Here is a 25735-nt window from a genome sequence, read left to right on the forward strand (position 1 = left end):
GGAAGTTAGCAAGGCAGCGGATAAAGGTGCTCCTTCCGAACGGAGGGCCTCCACAGTTTCTACTCCTCCACACCCCCAAGTTGATTTCCAAGACAACACATGCATAGACACTCAACAAAGCTGTGTTTATGATGAGCACGTCTCCCCTAGTGCAGCATCACCGGTGCTCCCTCTAGCTTGGCACTGTTATATGTGGTTGCATGTTATGTGTGATGTCTAGCTTGTATTGCTTCTAATTTTGTTGAATTCCATCTGCTTACTTTACACATTATACTTGAATAAGACACGTGTTCCTGTTTCTAGAACATATAATATCTATCTATCACACCATGTTCTTACATCAAATTACTACTGTTGTGTAACCTGCAACAATCACTTATCATAAGACATGTTTGACTTTAGAGTGTGATATAGGTTACATCTCACATTCTTTTCTAGCTTGTACTACTAATTTGTTGAAATGGCACTTATGACGAGATAGTTTTTACTTGGTAGAGTGATATTCGTTGCATCTTTCATATGGTGTCTAGCTTTAATTGCTTCTAATTTGTTGAAATGCCTTCTCCTTAGTTTACACATCATAAGCTGTGAATATGCAATGGCACTAATGACGAGAGACCTTTAACTTGATAGTGTGATGTTGTTTGCATCTTGCATATGATTTATTTCTTGTACTGCTTTACATTTGTTTAAACGCCATTTATGTTGAGACACTGTTAACTTGGCAGAGCAATATTTGTAGCATCTTTCATATGGTGTCTACCTTCCATTGCATTGCTTCTAATTTAGTGAAATGTCTTCTGCTTAGTTCACACATCATAGTTTTGGTTATCTCATGCCGTCCTATTTTTCTTACATATTACATCCTCCTATCATGTGGTTGTCTAACATCAAAGTTCAGTTCGTCTATATCACATATCAAATTGTTTTGAAGAACTAAATTGTTATTCGTTTTTCTTGTCGGCTTGACTTAACATGGCACAGAGAAAGAGGAAGCAAGACAGAACGACAGGGAAAGGGAAGCGGAAGAATCCTGCAGATTCTGCTGGTACTGATGGTGCAATAGAAGGTCAAAGTCCAGCAGAAAATTGTACCGACAGGGTATCCCGTGCTAAACGAGCTGCCGAACAGGCCAAACAGATGAGTTGGCAAGATCAGATGAACTTTGTGAGCTTCAACAGCAAGAAGGTAGTTGCTGGAGTCAAGTTACAGTTGCATGCTTCTTTATATGTAGTCTCACAGTTTGATGTACACTAACACTTCCTATGTTTGTTGTTGGACTAGCACCTAGGCGCAAGAGGAAACAAACATCAGGGATAATGATGAGAGACCTCTAACACGGTAGTGTGATGTTGTTTGCATCTTGCATATGATTTATTTCTTGTACTGCTTCACATTTGTTTAAACGCCGTTTATGATGAGACACTGTTAACTTGGCAGAGCGATATTTGTAGCATCTTTCCTATGGTGTCTACCTTCCATTGCATTGCTTCTAATTTGGTGAAATGTCTTCTTCTTAGTTTACACATCATAGTTCTGGTTATCTCTTCCGTCCTGTTTTTCATACATATTACATCCTCCTATCATGTGGTTGTCTAACATCAAAGTTTAGTTCGTCTGCATCACGCATCAATTTGTTCTGAAGAACTAAATTGTTATTCGTTTTTCTTGTCGGCTTGACTTAACATGGCACCGAGAAAGAGGAAGAAACACATAATGGCAGGGAATGAGAAGCGGATGAATCCTGCAGATTCTGCTGGTACTGATGGTGCAATAGAAGGTCAAAGTCCAGCGGAAAATTATACAAACACGACATCCCATGCTACACGAGTTGCAAAAAAAGCCAAATAGAAACAAATAGCTGCCACCAAACAAGCAGAGACAGCCCTAGTTCTTGCAACACCTACCACAGTACTACCAGCTGCACGACTTACTCGTGCGTCAACTGAGCTAGCAGCACGTTCCCAAGCTCCCTTGCCACCTGACACTACTTCCCAAGCAATCTTGACACAAGACGAGTTGGCAATATCAGATGAACCTTGTGAGCTTCAACAGCAAGAAGGTAGTTGCTGGAGTCAAGTTACAGTTGCATGCTTCTTTATATGTAGTCTCACAGTTTGATGTACACTAACACTTCCTATGTTCGTTGTTGGACTAGCACCTAGGCGCAAGAGGAAACAAACATCAGGGATAATGCTCGATAGGTTAACTAAATCTAGAGGAGGAAGAATGGAGATCCGTTTTGAGGCAGGTTTAAAATGGCCACGTGATGCTACAGAGTCAGCCAAGTTAGTATCAGAGGCAGCGGTTGCCGTTAGGTGTCATGTACGTACCCTCCCAACCTGGATTCAGTACATGAATGACAAAGAAGAAACCCAGTTCAACACCTTCCTCGACCATTTATCTGTAAGTATGGTTATGTATGGAAACTAGTAATATCGTCTTGCTCTGTCCCATACTTTCTAGGTTGCTGATAATGAGACTCCCATAATTTTCAACATATGAGGTTCAAGTTGGATAGCCAAGATGATGCAACCAGACAAGCTTGCACCCATGTTTTCAAGTCTGCTCTGCGACAATATCGGTATAACTTGAGGAAAACTCACTTTGAAGGCAAGGCTAACAGTGAACTTTCCCAAACATCTCCAGTGGAAAATATATCGGATGAAGACGGGAGGGGCCTTGTTAAACACTGGTCTGATCCGAAGTATCAGGTACATTATATATATGTGATCAGATCACATGTTGAAGTCCTATTTACGCATGTGCCACACAAATCTATCTTCTTGTAGGTGAACTGTTCAAAGAACAAGGCCAACCGTACGAAAGTGAAATTCCAACAGACGACAGGATCTCGTAGCTATATTGCACACTGCGAGGCTCTTGTAATTAGCTGCTGTTTCACTCTTTTCGTTGTACCATATTATTAGATCTATATTGACTTGTTCGAAATGCAGAGGAAAGCCCGCAAGGACCAAAAAGTACCTGAACCAAATGCTGTGGAAATCTTCAAGGACTGTCACATCAGCAAGAAGAAGGGCATGACTACACCAGTCAAAGCCACTGTTGTAAGTCCTTAATCCTCATGCCTTTTAACTACTACTTACTCTGACTTGTGCCTTGAACTGCATGGTTTGCAGCCAATGTCTATTACTCTTTTCAATTTTATACACAATTGTCTTAGCGTATCATTGCACCTTACAAGGTTTAAAAGAGAGGAGTGATGTTCCTTTGATCTTGACCCGTAATCTAGTTCCATGCTGGACTTGCCCGCACAACGTTACAATTGCCTGTTTGTCTGTTCTCAGTTGTTTTGTGATATGAATGATGTCATACTATGCTTACCGTATTATAAACTTCGTCTCTTTATCCTTAGCCCTCAATAGAATGTGAAGAAATAGACAATACATTAGCGATGGTACATGGTCATATGTTTGGAACCTGGTTTTATTGTGTACTTTGCAACAAAATACAACTAATATTTTACATGGGTTCACCAGAATAAGTTCTGTATATAGACCAAAGCTATGTTGTTTGGTTTTGCTGCCTCCTTAATATCTTCTGTTCTGGTACTACTAATGTAAAACGTCAACTTTTCAGCAAGCTATGGAAAAAATGGTGGAACCGCCACCTTTTGAAGGTGGCGAGGCAACTATAACCGCAATGTCAGCTCTTGCTGCAGTGCCAAAAGCACGTTCCTGCATAATACTGGGTTGGTTGTAAAGGCAATATCGTCCAAACTGCCTCATGATCAAGATATGCAAGCTCAAAGCAATGTTGTATCTGCGCTCCAGACACAAGTCCATTCCCTAACAGAGACCCTTTGTGAAACAAGGAGAAACATTGCTCAATGTCGTCAAGATATGCATGGTTTTGAAACCAGACTATCAGACATTTGCTATGTTGTTCAGGAGCCTAGGGGAAATGAAGGCGAGGATTATGGTGCTCCATCGGACAATACAACATGAAAACGTAACAGTCAGGTCAAATGAACTGAGCTTCTGAACTTCTGGTGGTGCATTTATCTGCTAGACTGTTAAGTTTTATGCCAACCTTCCTTTTGTTATATAGTTGTAATTTGTTTTGGTGCGATACAAAATTTATTCTTAACGTGCAGCCACCGGCTGAAGAAAACAGCAAGCCATTTTTGTATAGTGTAGGGTGTTCCCTATATTTGCACTGGTGGCGATCTTTGATGCCGAGTGGATGTAATCTGTGCAATCGCCTTAATAGCTTAGCGTTAGTTTCGGCCTTATTTATTTCCTAGTCTTCCTTTTCCCTGGTTTGCTAGTGGCCGCAACTACCATGGGCCATATACGGGCCGTCGGATCCATGGGTCTCGTACGGGCCGTCGATAAATGGGCCTGTAATCAGTGGGCCTCGGGCCGTCGGATAAATGGGTCTACATGGGCCGTAATCGGGTGTAATTGGTATCGGCCCAGCACGGTAACAGGCCGTTAACAGGCCGTAGGACAGCAAAGGCTTAATTCTGTCACAGGCATAATGGGTCGTTAATGGGCCAGAATATAGGACGGGCTGGAAACGGCGCAACGGGTTAACAGGCCAGAAACGGGCCGACTCTTGCCATGGGCCGAATTTGGCCCATTAGGGTAACAGGCCAGTAACGGGCCGACTCTTGCCATGGGCCGAATTTGGCCCATTAGGGGAACATGCCAGTAACGGGCCGACTCTTGCCATGGGCCGAATTTGGCCCATTAGGGGAACAGGCCAGTAACGGGCCGGAAGTAATCGAGGGCCGAAAAGGAGCCCAAGAACGTATGGGCAGTCAATAGGCCAAAAGCTAACACGGGCTGGAAACGGCCCATGTAAATCACGGGCCGTTAACGGGTCTAAAGAAAATTACTGTTCATTATGGGCTAGAGTCACCGTGGGCCTGTAAAGGGCCGAAAGATACGAAGGCCTCATATGGGCCGAAAGACGTCGTGGGCCATACATGGGCCGAAAGTGAAATGCGCTGGTGTTATATTCGATGGCCCACATGACGTTATTGGGCTGATTTCCTTTAGGGCCTAACGGGCCGTGAGTTAACGGGCCGTAAAATGGGCTACTTGCGAAGAGACCGTTAACAGGCTTTTCATGGGCTAGCACGTTAACTTTTGACCAAGTCAAACAGGCCGGCTTTGTAAGCTAAATGGGCCAGTGGTGGGCCGTGGCACGTGTCGACATATCATAGGCGCCTATCTGACCCACTGACGAGCTGACACGTGTTTCGCCCGGCCAATAAGAATTTTACACGTGGAAATTTCCCATTGGCCGGGGATGTTAACGGGTTATCGGATCCAAAACCCGACCCGATAGCTTAACAGCGTTCCGTTACGGTGGATGCCACGTGTCGGTCACCCTTGACGAAAGCACTTCTGTGACGCGCGATTTATCGTCATGGAAGTGGACACTTCCGTGATGATAATTTTGGTAATGTCATGGAACACTTCTACGACAGCACAGGTATGACTATCTTGATTCTGTCATAAAATCGTCATGGATGTACATGCATGACAAAAAACGCGACCTACTGTGACAAACACGTATCATCACGGAAGTGTATTTTTTTTGTAGTGTTTGTAGCATCCCGCACTGTTTCTGCACCAAAATCCCCCACTCTTTTCTTCCACTCTCCGCCCAATTCCCGCTCTTTTCTCCCCCCTTCTCAATCCCTCCGCCGCTGACGCATGTAACCGTCAGAGATGGAGCTGGTGGAGGTGCTGGAGGATCCGAGCATCACGCTCGCCCGAAAGATCAGCTTGGAGACGCGGCAAAATCGCTGCCTCAAAGTGAAGGCCGCAAAGGTGGTGGTGATGACCCACAAGTATATGGGATCAATCGTAGTCCTTTTGATAAGTAAGAGTGTCGAACCCAACGAGGAGCAGAAGGAAATGACAAGTGGTTTTCTGCAAGGTATTCTCTGCAAGCACTGAAATTATAAGTAACGAGTAGTTTGATAGCAAGATAATTTGTAACGACCAAGTAACGGTAATAGTAACAAAAGTGCAGCAAGGTAGCCCAATCCTTTTGAGGCAAAGGACAGGCCAAAACGGTCTCTTATGATAAGCAAAGCGTTCTTGAGGATACACGGGAATTTCATCTAGTCACTTTCATCATGTTGGTGAAGGAAATATGCCCTAGAGGCAATAATAAAGTTGTTATTTTATATGTCCTTATTCATGATAAAGGTTTATTATTCATGCTAGAATTGTATTGATCGGAAACCTTGATACATGTGTGAATACATAAGCAAACACCGTGTCCCTAGTAAGCCTCTACTAGACTAGCTAGTTGATCAAAGATGGCTAAGCATTCCTAACCATTGTCATGAGTTGTCATTTGATAACGGGATCACATCATTAGGAGAATGATGTGATGGACAAGACCCATCCGTTAGCTTAGCATAATGATCGTTCTGTTTTGTTCCTATTGCTTTCTTCATGTCAAATACATATTCCTTCGACTATGAGATTATGCAACTCCCGGATACCGTTGGAATGCCTTGTGTGCTATCAAACGTCACAACGTAACTGGGTGATTTTAAAGATGCCCTACAGGTATCTTCGAAGGTGTTTGTTGAGTTGGCATAGATCGAGATTAGGATTTGTCACTCCAAGTATCAGAGAGGTATCTCTGGGCCCTCTCGGTAATACACATCATAAGCTTGCAAGCAAACGACTAAGGAGTTAGTCACGAGGTGATGTATTACGTAACGAGTAAAGAGACTTGCCGGTAACGAGATTGACCTAGGTATGAAGATACCGACGATCGAATCTCGGGCAAGTAACATACCTATGGACAAAGGGAATTACGTATGTTCTTATAAGGTTCGACCGATAAAGATCTTCGTAGAATATGTAGGATCCAGTATGTGCATCCAGGTTCCGCTATTGGTTATTGATCGAAGAGGTTTCTCGGTCATGTCTACATACTTCTTGAACCCGTAGGGTCCGCACGCTTAACGTTCGTTGATGATATATTATTATATGAGTTATGTATGTTGGTGACCGAATGTTGTTCGGAGTCCCGGATGCGATCACGGACATGATGAGGAGCTCTGGAATGGTCTGGAGGAAAATATTTATATATAGGATGATATGGTTAGGCCAAGGGGTTAAGTCCACGGGGCTTTAGGTCGGTGCAAAAGGAGTTTTGCGGAGGCCAGGGGCAAACGCGGGAGACCCTTGCGTCTGGCCATGGGCCAGACGCCGAGGCCCATGGCGTCTGCGCCAGATGACAAGGACCGTGGCGTATGGTCCTGGAACTCCGAGAAGGACTCTTCGTTGCGGGCAAAACAACTTTGAGGAGGCTCTTTCTCCAAGTTTCGACCCCAGGGCTCAACATATAAATAGAGGGAAGGGGCTAGCACCCAAGATACATCAAGATACACCAAGCCCTGTGCCGGCAACCCCGTCCCTCCAGTTTATCCTCTGTCATAGTTTCCGTTGTGCTTAGCGAAGCCCTGCGGAGATTGTTCTTCACCAACACCGTCACCACGCCGTCATGCTGCCGAAACTCATCTACTACTTCGACCCTGTCACTTGATCAACAAGGCGAGGACGTCATCGAGATGAACCTGTGCTGAACGTAGAGCTGCCGTACATTTGGTACTTGATCGGGACGGATCGTGAAGGTTTACGACTACATCAACCGCGTTGATAAACGCTTCCACTTACAGTCTACGAGGGTACATAGACACACTCTCCCTCTCGTTGCTATGCATCTCCATGGATAGATCATTGCGTGTGCGTAGAATTTTTTTTGTTTTCCATGCAACGATTCCCAACAATGGCATCATGAGCCAGGTCTATGCGTAGATGATATGCATGAGTAGAACACAAAGAGTTGTGGGCGGTGATAGTCATACTGCTTACCACCAACATCTTATTTTGATTCGGCGGTATTGCGGGATGAAGCGGCCCGGACCAACCTTACATGTCCACGCACATGAGACCGGTTCCACCGATAGACATGCAAATAGTTTTGCATAAAGGTGGCTGGCGGGTGTCTGTTTCTCCTACTTTAGTTGAATTGAATTTGACTGTGGCCGGTCCTTGAAGAAGGTTAAAACAACAAACTTGACGAAACACGGTTGTGGTTTGATGCGTAGGTAAGAACGGTTCTTGCTAGAAGCCCGTAGCAGCCACGTAAAACTTGCAACAACAAAGTAGAGGACGTCTAACTTGTTTTTGCAGGGCATGTTGTGATGTGATATGGTCAAGACATGATGTGATATACGTTATTGTATGAGATGATCATGTTTTGTAAAAGTTATCGGCAACCGACAGGAGCCTTATGGTTGTCTCTTTATTGTATGAAATGCAAATGCCATGTAATTGTTTTACTTTATCACTATGCGTTAGCGATAGTTGTAGAAGCAATTGTTGGCGAGACGACCACGACGCAACGATGGAGATCAAGTTGTCGAGCCGGTGACGATGAAGATCATGACGATGCTTTGGAGATGGAGATCAAAAGCACAAGATGATGATGGCAATATCATGTCACATATTTTGATTGCATGTGATGTTTATCTTTTATGCATCTTATTTTTCTTAGTACGGCGGTAGCATTATAAGATGATCCCTTAACTAAATTTCAAGGTAAAAGTGTTCTCCCTGAGTATGCACCGTTGCTACAGTTCGTCGTGATGAGACATCACGTGATGATCGGGTGTGATAGACTCTACGTTCACATACAACAGGTGCAAGACAGTTTTGCACATGCAGAATACTTGGGTTAAACTTGACGAGCCTAGCATGCACAGACATGGCCTTGAAACACTGGAGACCGAAAGGTCAAACGTGAATCATATAGTAGATATGATCAACATAGAGATGTTGACCATTGATGACTACCCCATCTCACGTGATGATCGAACACGGGTTAGTTGATTTGGATCACGTATCACTTAGAATGAGGGATGTCTATTTAAGTGGGAGTTCTTAAGTAATTTGATTAATTGAACTTAATTTATCATGAACTTAGTCCTAATAGTTTTTGCATATCTATGTTGTAGATCAATAGCTCGTGATTTAGCTCCCTTAATTTTGATATGCTCCTAGAGAAAACTAAGTTGAAAGATGATAGTAGCAATGATGCGGACTGGGTCCGTGATCTGAGGATTATCCTCATTGCGGCACAGAAAAAATTATGCCCTTAATGCACCGCTAAGTGACAGACCTATTACAGGAGCAGATGCAGACGTTATGAAAGTTTGGCAAGCTCGATATGATGACTACTTAATAGTTTAGTGCGCCATGCTTTACGAATAAGAACCGGGCCTTCAAAAATGTTTTGAACGCCACTGAGCATATGAGATGTTCCAAGAGCTGAAATTGGTATTTCAGATTGATGCCCGTGTCAAGAGGTATGAGACCTCTGAGAAGTACTTTGCCTACAAGATGGAGGAGAATAGCTCAGCGAGTGAGCATGTGTTCAAAATTTCTGGGTACTACAATCACTTGAATCAAGTGGGAGTTAATCTTCCAGATAAGATAGTGATTGACAGAGTTCTCTAGTCACTATCACCAAGCTACTAGAACTTCGTGATGAACTATAATAAGCAAGGAATGACGAAAACGATTCCCGAGCTCTTCGTGATGATGAAATCAGCGAAGGTAGAATCAAGAAAGAGCATCAAGTGTTGATGGTTAACAAGACCACTAGTTTCAAGAAAAAATGGAAAAGGGAAGAAAGGGAACTTCTAGAAGAATGGCAAGCAAGTTGCCACTCTCGTGAAGAAAGTCCAAAACTGGACCCAAGCCTGAAACTGAGTGCTTCCACTGCAAAGGAAATGGTCACTCGAAGCGGAAATGCCCCAAACATTTGGCGGATAAGAAGGATGGCAAAGTGAACAAAGGTATACTTGATATACAGATTATTGATGTGTACCTTACTAGTGTTGGTAGTAGTCCTGGATATTTGATACTAGTTCAGTTGCTAAGATTAGTTACTCGAAATAGGAGTTGCAGAATGAACAAAGACTAGTTAAGGGCGAGGTGACGATGCGTGTTGGAAGTGATTCCAAGGTTGATAAGATCACCATCGCACACTCCCTCTACCTTCGGGATTAGTGTTGAACCTAAATAAATGTTAATTGGTGTTTGCGTTGAGCATGAATATGATTGGATCATGTTTATTGCAATACGGTTATTCATTTAAGTCAGAGAATAATTGTTGTTCTGCTTACATGAATAAAACCTTCTATGGTCATACACCCAATGTAAACAGTTTATTCAATCTCGATCGTAAGTGATACACATATTCATAATATTGATGCCAAAAGATGCAAAGTTGATAATGATAGTGCAACATACTCGTGGCACTGCCGTTTAGGTCAAATTGGTGTAAAGCGCATGAAGAAACTCTATGCAGATGGACTTTTGGAATCACTTGATTATCAATCATTTGATACTTGCGAACCATGGCTCATGGGCAAGATGATTAAAACTCCGTTCTCCGGAACAATGGAGCGAGCTAATGACTTATTGGAAATAATACATACCGATGTATGCGGTCCGACGAGTGTTGAGGCACGCGGTGGGTATCGTTATTTTCTGACCTTCACATATGATTTGAGCAGATATGGGTATATCTACTTAATGAAACACAAATCTTAAACATTTGAAAAGATCGAAGAATTTCAGAGTGAAGTGGAGAACCATCATAACAAGAAAATAAAGTTTCTATGATCTGATCACGGAGGCGACCATTTGAGTTACGAGTTTGGCCTTCATTTAAAACAATGTGGAATAGTTTCACAACTCACGCCACCTTGAACACCACAGCGTAATGGTGTGTCCGAACGTCGTAACCGTACTTTATTGGATATGGTGCGTTCTATGATGTCTCTTACCGATTTACCACTATCGTTTTGGGGTTATGCATTAGAGACAGCTGCATTCACGTTAAATAGGGCACCGTCTAAATCTGTTCAGACGACACCGTATGAACTATGGTTTGGAAATAAACCTAAGCCGTCGTTTCTTAAAGTTTCTTAAAGGCTTCAGCCTGATAAGCTCGAACCCAAATCGGAGAAGTGCGTCTTCATAGGATACCCTAAGAAAACAATTGGGTACACCTTCTACCATAGATCCGAAGGCAAGATCTTTTGTTGCCAAGAATGGAACCTTTCTAGAGAAGGAGTTTCTCTTGAAAGAAGTGAGTGGGAGGAAAGTAGAACTTGATGAGGCAATTGTACCTTCTCTCAATTTGGAAAGTAGCACATCAGAGAAATCCGTTCCTGTGATGCCTACACCAATTAGAGAGGAAACTAATGATGATGATCATGAAACTTTAGATCAAGTTAGTACTGGACCTCGGAGGTCGAACAGAGCATGTTCCACCAGAGTGGTACGGCAATCCTGTCCTGGAAGTCATGTTACTAGACCATGGCGAACCTACGAACTATGAAGAAGCTATGATGAGCCCAGATTTCGATAAATGGTTTGAGGCAATGAAATCTGAGATATGATCCATGTATGAGAACAAAGTGTGGACTTTGGTGTATTTGCCCGATGATCGGCAAGCCATTGAGAATAAATGGATCTTCTAGAAGAAGACAGACGCCGATGGTAATGTCACCATCTACAAAGCTCATCTTGTCGAGAAAGGTTTTCGACAAGTTCAAGGGGTTGACTATGATGAGACCTTCTCACCCGTAGCGATGCTTAAGTCAGTCTGAATCATGTTAGCAATTGCCATTTTATAATTATGAAATCTGGCAAATGGACATCAAAACTGCATTCCTTAATGGATTTCTTAAAGAAGAGTTGTATATGATACCACCAGAAGGTTTTGTCGATCCTAAAGGTGCTAACAAAGTGTGCAAGCTCTAGGGATCCATCTATGGACTCGTGCAAGCATCTCGGAGTTGGAATATACACTTTGATGAGGTGATCAAAGCATATGGTTTTATATAGTGGTGAAGCTTGCATTTACAAGAAAGTGAGTGGGAGTTGATACGTCTCCAACGTATCTATAATTTTTTTATTGTTCCATGCTGTTATATTATCATTCTTGGACGTTTTACAATCATTTTACAATCATTTTATATCTTTTTTTGGGACTAACCTATTGACATAGTGCCAAGTGCCGGTTGCTGTTTTATGCTTGTTTTTTACATCGCAGAAAATCAATATCAAACGGATTCCAAATGCAGCGAAACTTTTTGTGGATTTTTTTGAACCAGAAGACACCAGATGGGCCAAAGAAGCACCTGGGGGTGCCCCGAGGGGGCACAACCCACCAGGGCGCGCCTGGGTGGGTTGTGCCCACCTCGGTGGCCTCCCGCACCGCCTCTTCATCCTAAAAATTCTCAAATATTCCAAAAACCCTGGCGATAACCCTAGATCAGAAGTTCCGCTGCCGCAAGCCTCTGTAGCCAGGAAAAACCAATCTAGACCCCGTTCCGGCACCCTGCCAGAGTGGGAAATCATCACCGGTGGCCATCTTCATCATCCCCGGGGCCACCATGATGAGGAGAGAGTAGTCCACCCTCGGGGCTGAGGGTTTGTACAAGTAGCTATGTGTTTAATCTCTCTCTCTCTCATGTTCTTGAGATGTCACGATCTTGATGTATCGCGAGCTTTGTTAATATAGTTGGATCTGATGGTGTTTTCCCCTCTCTATCTTGTTGTGAATTGAGTTTTCCCTTGAGATTTCGTTTTATCGGATTGAATACTTTTATGGATTTGAGAGCACTTGATGTATGTCTTGCTATGAATACACGTGGTGACAATGGGGTATCATATTGATTCACTTGATATGTGTTTTGGCACTCAACTCGCGGATTCTCGTGGTGACATTGGGGTAATCTATGCGAGGGGTTGATGCACGTTCTCGTCTTTTGTTTCTCCGGTAGAAATCTTGGGGCGCTCTTTGAGGTTCTTTGTGTTGGATTGAGTATTATGAATCTAAACTTGCTTTGGTGTTATTTTAGTACAAACTCTTGATAGATCGATCGGAAAGAATAACTTAGCATTATTTTAGTACGAACTATTGATAGATCGATCGAAAAGAATAACTTGGTGTTATTTTAGTACGAACTGTTGGATAGATCGATCGGAAAGAATAGCTACAAACAATTTCTTCTTATGTTCTCCACTAGATAGGAACTTTGGAGTGATTCTTCATCGCACGTTGAGGGACGATTATATGATCCAATTATATTAGCATTGTTGAGAGATTGCACTAGCGAAAGTACGGACCCTAGGCCTCATTTTCAAGCATTGCAATACCTTTTGTGCTCCATTTTATCAGTTGGTACCTTGCTGATTTTTATTGTTCTTATTACAAAAATCAATATCTACTATCCATATTACACTTGTATCACCATCTCTTCGCCGAACTAGTGCACCTATACAAATTACCATTGTATTTGGTGTGTTGGGGACACAAGAGACTTTTTATATTTTGCTTGCAGGGTTGTTTGAGAGAGACTATCTTCATCCTACGCCTCCCACGGATTGATAAACCTTAAGTCATCCACTTGAGGGAAATTTGCTACTGTCCTACAAAACTCTGCGCTTGGAGGCCCAACGCGTGTCTACAAGAATAAAGTTGCATAGTAGACATCAAGCTCTTTTCTGGCGCCGGTACCGGGGAGGTGAGTGCTTGAAGGTATATATTTAGATCTTGCAATTGAATCTTTTTGTTTCTTGTTTTATCACTAGTTTGATTTATAAAAATAAAACTACAAAAAAATGGAATTGAGGTTGCATCATATTATTCATCTTTATAATGTATTTCATGAAAATGATGGAAAGGAAAATTGTGCTCAATTGATAGAAGAAGAATTCTAAAAATTGTTTGATAAAAAATCTTTGAATGATGAGGATGATTGCAATGTTGTTAGTATGAACTCTATGAATATACATGACGCTAATGATATGCAAAGCCATAAGCTTGGGGATGCTATATTATTTGATGAAGATGATATTTTTAGTCCCCCAAGTTTTGATGAGAAAATTTGTATGATGATTGCATGCCTCCTATTTATGATGATTATATTGATGAAAGTGGATTTGGAGAGGTCATATCTTTATTTAGTGATGAATCCACTATTTTCGAGGAGGTTGCAATTGATTATGACAACAAAGTTCCTATATATGATGATTATGGTGATGACATGCATGCTATATTGAATAATGATAACCATGAAACTTGTCATCGTGATTTTAATTTTCAATCACATGATAGTTATTTTGTTGAGTTTGCTCCCACTACTATCGATGAAAATAAATTTGCTTATGTGGAGAGTAACAAAATTTCTATGCTTATGTATCATGAAAATAATTCTTTATATGATAGTTATATTGTTGAATTCATTCATGATGCTACTGAAAATTATTATGAGGGAGGAACACATGCTTGTAGGAATTGCAATAATATCAAGTTTCCTCTCTATGTGTTGAAAGTTTTGATGTCATGCTTGTCGGATTTCGGGTTCCAGCAAACCCTTGAGGTTTGAACACTGGGGTGTGCACGAAGATCTCTCCTCCCCCAAGCACTCTCCCTCACCATGATCTCAAGGCTCAGCGCGTCGAACTCGCAGAACAAAGGGACACAAGATTTATACTGGTCCGGGCCACCGATGTGGTGTAATACCCTACTCCAGTGTGGTGTGGTGGATTGCCTCTTGGGCTGAGGATGAACAGTTACAAGGGAAGAACAACCTCCTGAGGAGAGGTGCTCTTGTGCTTGGTGAGTTTGTGTGGATGAGGATGATCTGAATGGCCTCCGGATCAGTTGCCTCCTACTGTGGTGGCTAGCCCTATTTATAGTGGCCCTGGTCCTCTTCCCAAATGCTAGCGGGAAGGGATGCCACAACGGCCAAATTTGAAGGGAGACAACTAGTACAAGTTATCCTGACTAAAGGTGGTCAGGCCTGCTGAAAGATCGAGGATATCGCCTAGAGGGGGGTGAATAGGCGCTTTAAAATAATTACGGTTTAGGCTTGAACAAATGCGGAATAAACCTAGCGGTTAATTTGTCAAGCACAAACCTACAACAACTAGGCTCACCTATGAGCACCAAAAACTTATGCTAAGCAAGATAAACTACTAGGTCATAGCAAGATATATGACAAGAAACAATATGGCTATCACAAAGTAAAGCGCATAAGTAAAGAGCTCACGTAAGAGATAACAGAGGCACGCGGAGAAGATGATGTATCCCGAAGTTCACACCCTTGTGGATGCTAATCTTTGTTTCGAGCGGTGTGGAGGCACAATGCTCCCCAACAATGCTCCCCGAGCGGTAGAACACGGAGAGCGGAGCAAAACAGAGGGCGAGGCAGAGCCGTATGAGCGGCACTACCGCTGGAGCCAGCGGTACTACCGCTGGGACCGCGCACAGCGCCTACCACGAGCACATGGAGAAGGAACAGAGAGGACGGCCATTGAGCGGCACTAGGGGTGGTGGTAGCCGCGGTACCACCGCACATGAGCGGTACTACCGCTCCTACTGCCGCTCCTACTGTCGCTGAACCCGACACGAGAAAACCACGTCTCGAGTCGAGGCGGTACCAGCGCGGAACCGGGGACGTACTACCGCTTATGGCCATGGGCGGTACTACCGCTGTGGGACAGCGGTACTACCGCTTGTGGCGATATGCGGTACTGCCGCTCCGGCCCAGCAGTACTACCGCTGGCGCCATCCTAAAGCCACTTCCACAAAAACAAGTATACTCCACGGAAAACCAAAACTGCCATAACTTCTGCATATGAGCTCCGAATTGAGCAAACTCAAGCTTGTTGGAAACAAGACGACGAGTAGCATCAAAACAGCGGCTGGTTATAGTAAGAAGAGGCAGGGGAGGTATGCCTAACAAATGGAGGAGTGAAACCTCCAACAGAGAAGAACGGACATAACCTCCAACATCGAAAACATCATAGAAGATGCAAGTGAACTCCGTTTTCGATGAACTCGAGCTTGTCAACAAGATGACCAAAAGCTCCAAAACTCACTAAGAGAAGCAAACAAGAACCAAGAAAGATGATGCAAGGATGCAATGGTTTGAGCTCTCTACGAATGATACGATCAAGCTACTCATCGAGAGCCCCCCTTGATAATATGGCAAACGATCCTATAACCCGGTCTCCCAACTACCATCATGAGACCGGTAAAATAGAAAACCTATCAAGGGCAAACCTTTGCCTTGCACATGGTCCACTTGAGCTAGATGATGACGATCTTGACTCCCTCAAGTTGGACCACCTTTCTTGGTTGCGTTGGCTCGATGAAGACTAGTTGATTGCTCCCCCATACTCCACTATGGGTGAGCCACTCTTTCGCACATCTTCACAAGTCCATTGTCACCACAATGGACGGCAAGCTTCAAGCATTTGATCTCTTCATGATGCTTCACTTGAACTTGCACACCGCAACCTAACCCCACAAAGAACTCTCACAGAGATCATGGGTTAGTACACAAAGCGTAACTGACAATGCTTACCATACCATGGGATCGCTTGATCCCTCTCGGTACATCTTCTACGCTTTGTGAGTTGATCAAGTTGATTCACTCTTGACTTAGTCTTGATCAACCTTGAATCTTTCCAACTCTCTTCATTTGGATGATGTCTTGAAGATATACATGAATGATCACACAATCTTCTTCTCCAAGACATGCTTGCAATAAGCTCAACACTCACATGACCAATCTTTGGATAATTCCTCGAATAGCACCTTGGTCGACACAAACTCTCCTTGAAACCAACACATGTACTCCAAGAAAAGCCTATGGACAAAACCTTCAAATATAACTCAAGGCAACCATTAGTCCATAGAGATTGTCATCAATTACCAAAACCAAACATGGGGGCACCGCATGTTCTTTCAATCTCCCCCATTTTGGTAATTGATGACAATCAGTTTCAAGAGAGTTTATATAAGGAATCATGCATCACCGTGCAATGCAACAACCAATGATGCATGAGTAAGGGATGCAAATGCTTAGGAACAAAACCAAAGCAAGGAGAAAACTCTCTGAAACTCCTCCCCCATTGGCATCGATTGCCAAAATGGGTGAAAAGCTTAGAAGGCCAATATAAATTGTGTTTCTCCATAAATTGTGTATTCTTCCACAAGAGAGTGTAATGAAATACACATATCCAACGGTAAATACATGGAGGTAGACAAACTATATTGAGGCCCAAAGATTGCAAAAGAATGATATGCCACAAAGACATAACAAAGAGAGAAACGAGCAATCAAGCAAACAAAAGATACCAATTGAAGCAAGCAATCAACGGATATCAATTGAGCCAACTAGACCAATGATCCTACGTGCCACATGAATGGAATAAATTATGATATGAGCAAAGGAGTGTTCTAGAGAAACTAGAGAAGCTCCCCATGATTTGTGCACAATTTAGTTTTGTAACAGGATACAACGAGCACAAAATAGGATCGTCACTCCCCCAAGATCAATAGAACCTCACGACAAGTGCAACAGAGCATCAGAGTGTTCTAAAGACACTAGTGAAGCTCTCCATGATTTGTGCACTTCTTACAATATTTGCATTAGGACACCGAGTGCACAAAATAGGATCATCACTCCCCGAAAATCAATAGAAACTGACAACAAGTGCAAGTGAGCATATAGGAAACAAAGCCTAGCACTTGCAACAAACAAATGGTTGAGCAACATATAAAAGAGGCAACTTAAGAGTAGGCTCAACCAAAATGATGTGTGTGAGTCATGGCAAAGCACTTGAGAAGACTAATGTACGAATGAGCATTAAGCATCAACATAGTCTTGGATAGTGGAGATACAAGGTGCATGACATGTCCTCCCCACACACACCAAGCAAAAGGGTTCACAAGCACACTAAAAACGCAAAATGAATAACCAACACTTGTCACAACCCATGGTGAAGATAGAAGATGAAAGCCTCATCAAGACGAGGGATACCAATTAAGATGGCAAAAGCCTTGTAGAGATAAGCATGAGGAAAATAATCTTCACCACACAGGAGTGCATCAAGATGCAACGAGATAAGACATGCACTCAAGGCAAAAGCTTTCACGGAGCCACCAAAGAAATAACAAGAAAGACAAGGTGGACGTGAAAGAAAGGATATCATCTAGAGATGTAATTTCTCTCAAGTGTATAAGGTTCTAGGTAGACGAGAAAATGATGATATATATCTACAAAGAAGGATGTACACCCGAAATAGTTACAACACGAAGGAACAATATATCCAAAAGGAAGTCATAGATATACCAATAAGATATTTGCTTGGAAGCATAGCACATGGCTAGATATGGTCTTATTGTACATAAATGAATTCCTACCACACAACCATCAAAGACATCACAACTAGCAAAAAGAGATCATTGTTGGGATGCTTTGAGAAAGGAAACAAGTATCACAAGAGAGAATGAATAACATGCCATGATACAACCTACACAAGGTTGATGCAAGAAATGTGTGCATGAAGTATATGAAGATACTTGTTACTGAGTTAACGTTGGAAGGATGTAGTAGATACCAATTGAAGGTACAATGTAGTTCATTGATCATCCTAGCTTGACTCCAAAAAGCACATGGTGACAACACCTTCCTTGTGAGTGAGCCGAGCATCTAATGCATCTCCAATTGTTCCTAGAACAAACAACACAAACAAAATGGTACCCAAACTCATTGGGACCAAAGAGTTAAGAAACACCAACAATACATAGGACAAACTCCACATAAATATGTGCAAATAGATATGGAAATGAAATTCATGCACATCTCATCCAATTTGAGACTTGGTGGAGTTTCCCCTATATATTGGGTCAAAGAGAGAAAGCATGCCACGGAAACTACATGAAGTTAATATGCATGCTCAAGACTTTCAAGAACCGATACCAAAATACAAGGAAATACCAAGTGAAAAGAATACCAAATGGAGAAATCATCACTTGGAAGATATCATTAAAAGATACATCAAGGAATGAGATATCCATTGGAACCCACAAAATGATATCAAACTCCCAAAAGAGAGGATGGTTCCAAACAAACCAAGCTCTCTACAAAGTTTCATGATGGCACAAGTACCAAACAGAAACGGCTTGCCGTCCACCAACACACACTTAAAATGGATCACAAGTTTAGTGTTTTATAGAAAATAGGATAGCTCCCCCACGAGTTGTGCATTATAGAGAGTTTGCATTTGAATACAAAATGCACAAGGTAGGATCACCACGTTCACTATATCAAGGAAAACACTAGACAAGATCAAGAAAACAACAAGATCCTCAAGTGGCACGGAAGGCAATGGGAGTTGACACAAACTTGTCAAGAGATAAGGCGAATAAAAAGCAAACGCCAACATGAAGATGATCAAAAATTTCTACCACACATAAGTGAGTACCAATTGTCAAAAGACAAGAAGTATTTGGAAATAATTCCCGGTGGTAGATAGCAAGGATATCCGACATCATCTTCACACCAAACACAAGCAAATTGCAACTTGTAGAGCTAACATGCCACCTAGGAACAAGATAATTTACAATATCAATTCTAGGTGACAATATCTCAAATGTAAACATTTTCTAGGCTAGTAATATACACATAGCATATTACTCCCCCATAATGTGATACTAATTAAAGAAAACTTAACAAGAGGCAAAGAGAGGATCCAACAAGAGATAATTAATGGACAATTTAGAATTTAAATTTCTCATGAGAAGACATACCACATAGCGACTAGATAATCTTGAAATATCAATACTAGATGGTATTACTCATGTACACACATTTATAGGATTATGAGGTGCACAAAGCACATCACTCCCCCATAATGGGATATTCCATTAATCTCTCACAAGAGCCAACTAAGATACAAACAAGATGCACAAAGGCTCAATGTACGACACACATGTACATGAAGTGCAAACCAACATACATAAACTTGATTACTCAAGATAAGCAATTTGGAGACACAACATATACAAACACATGCAAGGAACAAAACCAATACATGCAAGGGGGCAAGTAACTTTCAATGTAAGAAATTTAAGTACAAGTTACCGCAAGGAGGCACATTGGATATAAGATATAAGCTTGATGATTCAATTGACTTGGCTTGAGACAATAAGAGTGATGAAGTCCCCTTAATTCTTCATAATGTAACCAAGTATCCAATGTCCTCCAACAACACCTATTGATCAAGTATGAGCTAGTTGGTCCCCAACCAAGTTGGTCCTAAGAGGTTAGTCACAATAGGCTTGGCTACCCAAATGGTTCTATTCTTGACACCACTTTGAGTGCCAACAAATTTGGCAAACACATTGCCAACCTTATCCTTCCCAAGAGAATAGATATCATCAATTAGAATAGGGTTGGATAAGGTACCATTCGTGCATGAAGAAGCGACGTGACCTTTTTCACGACATAGGTAGCAACGTCCACTCTTTACTTTCTTCTCACTTGATTTCTCAACTTGAGAAGCATTAGCTTGAGTCTTCTTGGGAAGAGGCCTTTCTTCAACTTGAGGTTGAGCATGAGAATGCACTTGTAGCCGCTTCCCTTGTTGGTTGTCACTAATGGCCTTCTTCTTCAATGGGCAAGATCTAACATGGTGCCCTTCAATTTTGCACTTGAAGCAAATAATCTTGGCCAAATTCTTGACGTGTTATTGGCCCTTCTTCTCATTCATCTTGGACTTCTTCTTCTTGTTGGAGTTGAATCCAAGTCCACCTTTGTCATTGGGAGATTTTTGCACACTCAAGATATTGTTGAGTGTGGATTTCCCTTCATGACACTTTTCCAAGTCTTTCTTCAAAGAAGTGACTTGGGCCTTGAGCTCTTTGATTTCCTCTACATGGTTAGTCTCAACACAAGTACTAGAGGAGGTATAAGCTTCATCATTGGAGCAACAAGGCAAGGAAAGCAATTCATCACAAGATGTGCCAACGTTATGCATGGATGAATCGCGAGGACTAGCACAAGGCAATATAGCATTTTGACTAAAAGTAGTGCTAGTGTCCACATGAGGCTCACTAGATATTACCTTAGCAATCATGGCCTCATGAGCTATCTTTAGCACATTATGGGATACTAGAAGATCATCATGAGAGCTTGAGAGCTTTTCATGGCTTTCTTCCAATTTCCCATAATTGCTAGATAGCAACTCAAGTTGAGCCCGTAGCTCAACGTTCTCCTTTAAAATGGATGCTTCACAAGAAATAGAGTTAGCGACACAAGCATCATCTTTAACAACAAGAGGAGAAGGCAACTTGGCAAGCTCTTTTAAATAAGAAGCTTCAAATTGCTCGGGGCGATCTCCACAACCTAATTGGAGACCCTGACGCTTGCCCGGAGCTTTGCACGACAATGATTGAGCTCCGAACCCCACCAACCGTCTAGGGCGCCCAAGTACCCAAGAGGAACAAGCTCAAGGGTACCAAGCACCCAAGAGTAATAAGCTTCTCAACTTGTAACTTCCACGTATCACCGTGGAGAACTCAAACCGATGCACAAATGCAATGGCAAGGGCACACGGAGTGCCCAAGTCCTTCTCTCTCAAATCCCACCGAAGCAACTAATGCTAGGTAGGAAAATGAGAGGAAGAACAAGAAAGAGAACGCCAAGAACTCCAAGATCTAGATCCAAGGGGTTCCCCTCACATAGAGGAGAAAGTGATTGGTGGAAATGTGGATCTAGATCTCCTCTCTCTTTTCCCTCAAAAACTAGCAAGAATCCATGGAGGGATTGAGAGTTAGCAAGCTCGAAGAAGGTCAACAATGGGGGAAGAACACGAGCTCAGGAGATAAGGTTGAATGGGGAAGAAGACCCCCTTTTATAGGAGCTCCCGAATCCAACCGTTATGTGCTCAGTCCGCGCACGAGCGGTACTACCGCTCAGGGGAGCGGTACTACCGCCCGAGCGGTAGAACACGGAGAGCGGAGCAAAACAGAGGGCGAGGCATAGCCGTATGAGCGGCACTACCGCTGGAGCCAGCGGTACTACCGCTGGGACCGCGCACAGCGCCTACCACGAGCACATGGAGAAGGAACAGAGAGGAGGGCCATTGAGCGGCACTAGGGGTGGTGGTAGCCGCGGTACCACCGCACATGAGCGGTACTACCGCTCCTACTGCCGCTCCTACTGTCGCTGAACCCGACACGAGAAAACCACGTCTCGAGTCGAGGCGGTACCAGCGCGGAACCGGGGACGTACTACCGCTTATGGCCATGGGCGGTACTACCGCTGTGGGACAGCGATACTACCGCTTGTGGCGATACGCGGTACTGCCGCTCCGGCCCAGCAGTACTACCGCTAGCGCCATCCTAAAGCCACTTCCACAAAAACAAGTATACTCCACGGAAAACCAAAACTGCCATAACTTCTGCATATGAGCTCCGAATTGAGCAAACTCAAGCTTGTTGGAAACAAGACGACGAGTAGCATCAAAACAGCGGCTGGTTATAGTAAGAAGAGGCAGGGGAGGTATGCCTAACAAATGGAGGAGTGAAACCTCCAACAGAGAAGAACGGACATAACCTCCAACATCGAAAACATCATAGAAGATGCAAGTGAACTCCGTTTTCGATGAACTCGAGCTTGTCAACAAGATGACCAAAAGCTCCAAAACTCACAAAGAGAAGCAAACAAACGGTCGTGAAACTAGCAATGATCAAGAAGTGATCCTGAACTCCTACTTACGTCAAACATAACCCATAAACCGTGTTCACTTCCCGGGCTCCGCCGAGAAGAGACCATATCGGCTACACACGCGGTTGATGCGTTTTAATTAAGGTCAAGTGTCAAGTTCTCTACAACCGGATATTAACAAATTCCCATCTGCCACATAACCGCGGGCACGGCTTTCAAAGATAATACCCTGCAGGGGCGTCCCAACTTAGCCCATCATAAGCTCTCACGGTCAACGAAGGATATTCCTTCTCCCGGGAAGACCCGATCAGTCTCGGAATCCCGGTTACAAGACATTTCGACATTGGTAAAACAAGACCAGCAAAGCCGCCCGATGTGTCGACAATCCCGATAGGAGTCGCACGTACCTCGTTCTCATAACACACCGGATGAACACTACGTACAACTAAAACCAGCCCTCAAATTTCCCCGAGGTGGTGCTGCAAGTGGCTCTAGTTTGGACCAACACTCCGAGGAGCACTGGCCCGGGGGGTAAAATAAGATGACCCTCGGGAGCGCGACTCCCAAGAGAAAAAGGCTAGGTGAGGCAAATGTAAAACCAAGGTTGGGCCTTGCTGGAGGAGTTTTATTCAAAGCGAACTGTCAAGGGGGTCCCATAAATCACCCAACCGCGTAAGGGACGCAAAATCAAGGAACATAACACTGGTATGACGGAAACTAGGGCGGCAAGAGTGGAACAAAACACCAGGCATAAGGCCGAGCCTTCCACCCTTTACCAAGTATATAGATGCATTAATTAAATAAGAGATATTGTGATATCCCAACATAAACATAAACCAACATGGAGCAATCTTCATCTTCACCTGCAACTAGCAACGCTATAAGAGGGGCTGAGCAACGCGGTAACATAGCCAAACAACGGTTTGCTAGGAAGGGTGACAAAGGTTAGAGGTTCATGGCAATTTGGGGAGGCTTGAGGAGCATGTGATAGGTAGTGCAGCATAGCGATAGAACGAAGCAACTAGCATAGCAATGATAGTAGTGAGATCCAAGGTGACGGTCATCTTGCCTGAAATCCCGCTAGGAAGAAGAACGAGTCCATGAAGAAGATGAAGCCACGAAGACGAACGCATCCTCACGATCGCAACGACACGGGAACTATCGAGAAAAAGCACACAACATAGTAAACACACCACACATGAACAAGGCATGATGCTCAACCAAGTATGATGCATGATAAGGCTACAATAAGCTACTCATGGCAAGATATGATGCATACAAGATCAACACATGAAAGCAAGTTTAAATGAGGCCGGGAACAACCTATAACAATTCCGGTAAGTCCTCATATGCAAATTTCGAAATTGGTCCAGATCTGAACAAACATTAAGTTGAAGTTGTTAAACAGAAAGTTAAAAAGCACCATGATGATCTACACGAAATTCTAGTCAAGTTACATATAAAGTTCATTAGATTCGGAGCTACGGCCTAGAAGATATGAGCAAAACAAGTTAAACATGGCATTGATGCAAAATGCATTCAATCATCAAGCAAACACCTCAAAACAAGGATGCAACAAGGGAATATGAAACTACATGCAAAACTAAGCAAGTTTCATATAGAGCATGCTCGAAACGGAGCAACGGTGCAACACATACACTCCAAACAAGATATAACAACAATCTGTCCAAAACAGCAACTAGGCCTATCGCAAGCATCAGAACAATATGCTACAGCACTTCAACATGATAACAAAAGGCATGGTCATGATGTACAGGTAAAGCATTACAAAACATGAACACTGAGCTATCTCCAGAAATCACTAGAACATGCTAAAAAGGACATGGCAAGATTGCAAATAATAACAGATTCACAGACTTAGCAGAAATCACTGGACATGGCAGAAATAACATCAGGTTGCAAAGTTTAGATCTATCAAACAACATGCTACAGGAACATATCATAAAAAACAAAGGCATGGAATAAATCTACTAATTGCATAGAACAAAAGTCCCTTAGTGAACATGAGCCAAAAAGGCACAGAAGATATGATGGCACCCATGTAAACATAGCAAGTAATATGACAGATTCAGACTTGGTGAAAATAACAGGACATGGCAGAAACAACGATAAGTAGGCATGTTGGTGAGCTTGAACCAGCAATTCATGGCATGGAAACGTAACCAACAGTAAGAGGGCATAAATATGAAGCTAAGCATGGCAATAGCATAGTCATAGGGTACATGGATCACTAGTAACAACCATGGCAAAATTGATTAACATGTAAACAATCTGCCAGGAATATTTTATAGCAAAAGTAGAGCAAGATAACAACAAGCTAAAGCATGCCATAAATGCAAACAAGGGCATGGATGGATAGAGAATAACATTAACAACAAAACATCCTTAGTGAACATCTCCAGATTATGCATAGAACTCATGGTGGCAGCAGTTATACATGGCAACAAAATATAACAGACTCAGACTTAGCAGAAATGACTAAGTCACAGAAATCAGCAACATCACGGAGGCTAATTTGCATGCTTGTGCTAGTCACCACAGAGATCCTAAAAATACAAGACTAGCACCACTGTAAAGATGGCATGATTTAGTTCAAAACACATGTAGAGCTCATGATCATAGGATGCACACACAAAATGCAATGAAAAAGACAAATCACCAAGTTCTGTAAACAGACAGCAGTTAACAGCATATAGCACTCTTGCAACGATGATTAGGGCATCAACATGACCTCAAACAAGCATGTCACAATGGAGTAAAATGAAGAACATCTCATGACGAACATTTCGATATATTACACATACAAAACAAAGCAGTATGCAACAAGTTATGGCATGTCAAAGTGGGCACCAGAATGTAAAATATTTCGGGACTTGGAAGAAAAACGAGGTCAACCTGCGAGATCTAGATCCTGCACGGATTTCGAGGATGGCCGGGGTTCGCCGGAGTAGAAGCCGGAGTAGACGGGGAAGACGCCGGGGAGGCGGGTCCGGGGCCGGGGAGACCTCCTCCGGCCGGATCTCGCCGGATCCGGCGCGGGGACGGCAGTTGCCGGCGACGAGGTGCGGTGGGCGGCGGGGCCCGGCGTCGGGACGGCGG

The sequence above is a fragment of the Aegilops tauschii genome, chromosome 1 (genome assembly GCF_002575655.3).
Source record: "Aegilops tauschii subsp. strangulata cultivar AL8/78 chromosome 1, Aet v6.0, whole genome shotgun sequence".
In the NCBI taxonomy this organism is placed as follows: domain Eukaryota; kingdom Viridiplantae; phylum Streptophyta; class Magnoliopsida; order Poales; family Poaceae; genus Aegilops; species Aegilops tauschii.